Source organism: Neoarius graeffei, chromosome 7 (genome assembly GCF_027579695.1).
Source record: "Neoarius graeffei isolate fNeoGra1 chromosome 7, fNeoGra1.pri, whole genome shotgun sequence".
Classification (NCBI taxonomy): Eukaryota; Metazoa; Chordata; class Actinopteri; order Siluriformes; family Ariidae; genus Neoarius; species Neoarius graeffei.
This window is the reverse complement of record NC_083575.1, coordinates 23,852,232-23,857,881: the sequence shown is the minus strand read 5'-3', so window position 1 is coordinate 23,857,881 and position 5,650 is coordinate 23,852,232.

Below are 5,650 nucleotides of genomic sequence, written 5' to 3'. Positions count from 1 at the left end.
CAGATTAATTCTGTTTTCATATGGTCATTGCGTTGTAATAAACCAGAACTGGCCTCGGCTGTTCTGGAAAGAAAATCAGAAAAAACATCTACAACCGCAGTTGCAAAAAAGTCAGCCCACTGTGTAAATCATAAACAAACCGAATGTGAAGATTTGCAAATCATGGAAACCCTGTATTTCACTGAAAATAGTACAAAGACTACATATCAAATGTTGAAACTGAAAATTTTTCTTTTTTTTTTTTAAATGTGCTCATTTTTAATATGATGTCAGCAACACGTTTTCAGAAAAGTTGGGAAAGGGGCAATGAAAGACTGAAAAAGTTGTGTAATGCTAAGAAATTTTTTTTTTGGTTAACTGGTAACAGGTCAGTAAGATGATTGGCTATAAAAAGAGCATCCTAGAGAGGCAGAATCTCTCAGAAGTAAAGATGGGGAGGGGTTTGCCGCTCTATGAAAGACTGCGTGAGCAAACAGTGCAACAATTTAAGAATAACGTTCCTCAATGTAAAATTGCAAAGAATTTGGGGATCACATCATCTATGGTACATAATATCATTCAAAGATTCAGAAAATCTGGAGAAATCTCTGTATGCAAGAGACAAGGCTGAAAACTGACATTGGATGCCTGTGATCTTCAGGCCCTCAGGCGACACTGCATTAAAAGCAGACACGTGTCTGGAGTGGAAATCACTGTATGGGCTCAGGAACACTTCAGAAAACCATCGTCTGGGAAAACAGTTCATTACTGCATCCACAAATGCAAGTTAAAACCAGATATAAACAATATCCAGAAACACCGCCACCTTCTCTGAGCCCGAGCTCTTTTACGATGGACTGAGGTGAAGTGGAAAATTGTCCCGAGGTCTGATGAATCAAAAGTAGAAGTTCCTTTTAGAAATCATGGACACCACGTCCTCCAGGCTAAAGAGGAGAGGGACCATCCGGCTTGTTATCAGTGCACAGTTCAAAAGCCAGCATCTGTGATGGCATGAGGGTGCATTAGTGCACAGGACATGGGTAGCTTGTACATCTGGGAAGGCATCATTAATGCTGAATGATATATACACGTTTCAGAGCAATATGCTGTCATCCAGACTAAATCTTTTTCAGGGAAGGCCTTCCTTCTTTCAGCAAGACAATGACAAAGTGCATTCTGCACATATTAAAACTGCATGGCTTCGTAGTAAAAGAGTCCAGGTGCTAAACTGGCCTGCCTGCAGTCCAGAGCTGTCTCCCATCTAAAACATTTGGTGCATTATGAAGCGCAAAATACAACAAAGGAGACCCCGAACTGTTGAGCAACTGAAATTGTATATCAGGCAAGAATGGGACAACATTTCTCTTTCAAAACTACAGCAATTGGTCTCCTCAGTTCCCAAACGTTTACAGAGTGGTGTTAAAAGTAGAGGTGACGCAACACAATGGTAAACATGCCCCTGTCCCAACTTCTTTTAAATATGTTGCTGACATCAAATTCAAAATGAGCATTTTCAAAAAATAATAAAATTTCTCAGTTTCAACATTTGATATTTTGTTTTTGTCCTATTTTCAATGAAGTATAGGGATTCCATGATTTGCAAATTATCTCATTCTGTTTTTATTTACAGTTTACAGTGTCCCAACTTTTACGGAACTGGGTTTGTAGATGAAGAAAATGTTCGGGATGGGTTTCGAAGGGATCACTAACAGTGAAGAGGTTTGCAGAGGTTTTGCTGCACAGAAAGCTAGCAGAGTAGTGGTCATGTGAATCCAAAACAAATACAGTGAACTGCATTATGGGAAGGGTGAGTCAGCCTCTTTAAGGTAAGGATTTGAAATAAACGACAGTGTCTTTTGAAGTGAACGGAAGTGAATGTGTTACGTGGTGCATGTTGACAGGGTTTTCGGCACAGTCCGCGCCATGGCCGGAGGAGTATAAGAGCCCGAGTGTGTGAAGAGCGTCCTGTGGTTGATCCAGCAGAGAGTGAGCCAGACTCCAGCAGTGCTGTGAGGAAACGCAAAGTGACCAAAAGAGTGCAGCCTGAGTTTTATCACTCTGTCCAAGTCACACCCACGCGGAGACCAGTAGGTGTACGTTTCACATTTCTGTTTGAGGTCACGCCTCATATCCTCAAGAAATTCATTTTGTTCATATATTAATATTGTCCATCACATCCTCAAGATGACTTTGGTTTTGGTTAAGACATAAGCTCAACCTCTGAACTAATATTCATCAAGGTTTTTTCCGGGTGCTTAATGGTTTAAGCCAACGACTGTAAAAAACATGGACAGTGTGGCTCCATGCCCTTTCATTCTATAGAAGTGAAGCCAGAATTCCTCTGTCGTGTCAAATTTGGAGCTAGAGTTTGTGCAGTAGGGAATTTCTGCTGCTATCTGGAGCCAGAGTCTGCACAGTAAAGAAGAAAGTTGAAGTCAGGAACACTTACTTATTAAGTAGGCCTGCCCTTTTCTCCCAATAACAAGGTCCAGTGTGTTGCCAAGGCTTTCAATCACTTCATTCCCAAGTGTGTCCATGCCTTCTTATGATAAAGGTGGGTTGCATTCGATGTCACATCCACCTCATTAGATATGCAGCGACATGAAGTGGTGGTCAGTTGAGCTGACTGTTCACAAAGCGTCACTATCACTGGGGCGCCTTGCGAGTCATTAAAATGCCCTACACTTGCGTTGTTTTGGGCTACTCGAATCAAACAAACCGTGGTACTGATAAAAGTTTCTTCCGGGTTCTCCATGAACTGATAAAGGGTGAAAGAGCAAAGGCTTTTACCAAAAGATGATGAGAAAAGTGGCTCCTGAACGTTTCGCTGCAGTGGAAGGGAGCCAAGTCGAAGAACGCTCGAGTTTGCAATGATCACGTCATGAAAAGTTTGTCAATTCCTCTGATTTATTTCGTTTGGATTCGCAAATGGCTTTTGATCATGGTCGCCATATTGTAAACAAACGTGTATGTTTTCACTTTATTTATCAGGATGTCCTAGCAGTCTTTACAAGGACGATGATGTAGATTGGGCTCCTGCACCGAATTCGAGAGAGAAGATAATCGAGACGATCCACGGGAACGCAAAAGCAGAGCTCACGAGTTAATAGTACGAAACTGCTTCCCCGGCCATGCTGTTACAGCAAGCCGTGATCACTTCTCCGTCCTGTTTCACCAATACCCAGGTCTTTAAAGGGGTTTCTGTGGATCTTTGTGAACGATTTACCCGGAAGAGAAGAGCAGGGAGGATTGAGAATCGAGCAGCTGTGGTTTGTTTATACTCGATACTAAAATTTGTAGCATCCTAGCAACCATCGCAAATACACGCACAAAATGCCCAGAAATTCCAAATTACCAGGGCAAAAATGATACAGGATTTATCTTGTAGTGTCCTGATCCTCAGATCTTTAAGCAGCCATGTATAAAAAGTTGTTCTCCTCTATGCTCTTCCAGGTTTTCATCTGTGTCCCCGTGTAGAACGATGTCTGCAGCACCAGGTAGTTTGAGATGTCGGGGAACTCAACGGATGGATAATTTTCCAACTCGTAGGAAAAATCCTTCTTTGTTAGCGTGTAAGGATCGAATCCCATCGCAAAGAGCAACTTTCTGAAGGTATCTTGACCGTGTATTGGCCTCTAAACTGCGAAAATGTTAAGAGACGGTTTCACTAGTTCTTTGCTTAACAGCAGTTTGCCTGACCACCACTTCATTCACCGGAAGTGAACTTGCAAGCAAAAGTCACGTGACTGAATACAACCTATAGTAGAAGAATGTTTAAAAAACTCATTTCTGAGGGAAAATAAAATAAAAAGAAGTGCATCTGCATCGGGAAGGTTAACTGTTTGAATTTGACTCTGTAGATGGAAAGACAGTTTAGACAGGAAAAGTGATATGGAACATAGGTCATATGTGGGGGAAGCTATGGGCTAATGGTTAGAGAAGTAGTTTTGGGACCAAAAGGTGACCGGTTTGATTCTCTGGACCAGCAGGAATGGCTGCGGTATCTTTGAGCAAGACACCTAACCCCCGACTGCTCTGGGTTTGTTGTATGTCGCTCTGGATAAGAGCATCTGCTAAATGTAATGTTATTTTATCATTGAAACTCGTGAGGATGTGGAGTGATACACATCCGGATACACTACAGCCAGCCAGCAGGGGTGCTAGACGTGTGTAGACCTGTTTTTCAAGACTTTACACTGTCCATGTTTTTTTTACAGTCAACGATTCAAGCCTTCTCCAGCAGGAATTCTTAAATTCTTAAGTCCATTTCGATACCTGCTTGTTTTGAATTATTGAGGTTTGGATACTTGATGTATCTAATGATTATGATGGGCTGTAATCATCACTGTATTAAAGGAGAACCGAAGGCAAATTTTTTATTATCAAAATTATGTCATCTCATCTCATCTCATCTCATTATCTGTAGCCGCTTTATCCTGTTCTACAGGGTCGCAGGCAAGCTGGAGCCTATCCCAGTTGACTATGGGCGAAAGGCGGGGTACACCCTGGACAAGTCGCCAGGTCATCACAGGGCTGACACATAGACACAGACAACCATTCACACTCACATTCACACCTACGCTCAATTTACGCTACGTTCACACTGCAAGGCTTAATGCTCAATTCCGATTTTTTTGTGAAATCCGATTTTTTTGTGAGGTCGTTCACATTAACAAATATATGCGACTTGTATGTGATCCTCAGTATGAACGAAAAGCGACCTAAAAGTGTTCCGCATGCGCATTGCAGGATACAATGACGTCACACGCAGTGAGCATGGCCAGTGTTTACGGAAGTAAAACCGCCCGGTTGCGGTATGACCCATCCAATCTAGCTTGAATAGCTGCATCCCCCCAAATGGAAATCAGCTCCCTAACCTCTGCGTCCTTCCATTGAGAAGATTCAGAACCTTCACAGCCCGAAGCGTCCCTTGCATTGATGTCATGCGCAGGGGCGCAGATACGTTTTTTGAACTGGGGGGGACAAAGCTGCCAGCAAACCAACCCCAACCCCGATATGCCTGTCAAACTTGTTGTTAGTAACCATAGCAACCAAGCTCGAGCTCGCAACCTGTGCAGTCTGCGCAGCTCAACCAACCGAATATCAGTCTTTGTTTTATGTGAGTTGTTGCAACTATGTCTGTACTGCCGTGCACCTCAATAAACCGAATGGTAATTAGTCTTTTGATTTTTCCGTGAGGTTTGCCTTATGCAAAGAAAGACAGCATAGACGTTTTTTCCTCCCTATAAGTGGGGGGGACCGAACGAGGTGAATTTAAATATGACTCGTCCCACCCTCTATCTGCGCCCGTGATTATGCGCCATGTTGTTGTAACTTTTTTTGAGAGACCCGCCGCCTACTTCAGCGCAGAATAGTGACGTTTGTGGCTTGTTGATGACGTGTAAGTCGGATGAATGCGACCTGGCGGTTCAGACTGAAGTCGCATATGAAAAGAGCGGATAGGGATCGGAATTAGCACCACATATCCAAACGGCCTGGGTCGGATTTGAAAAAATCGGATCTGTGTCGTTCATATTGTCAATAAAAGATCGGATACAGGTCACATATGGGCGAAAAGATCGGATTTGAGTCACTTCAGCCTGCAGTGTGAACGTAGCCTTAGAGTCACCAGTTAACCTAACCTGCATGTCTTTGGGGGAAACCGGAGCAC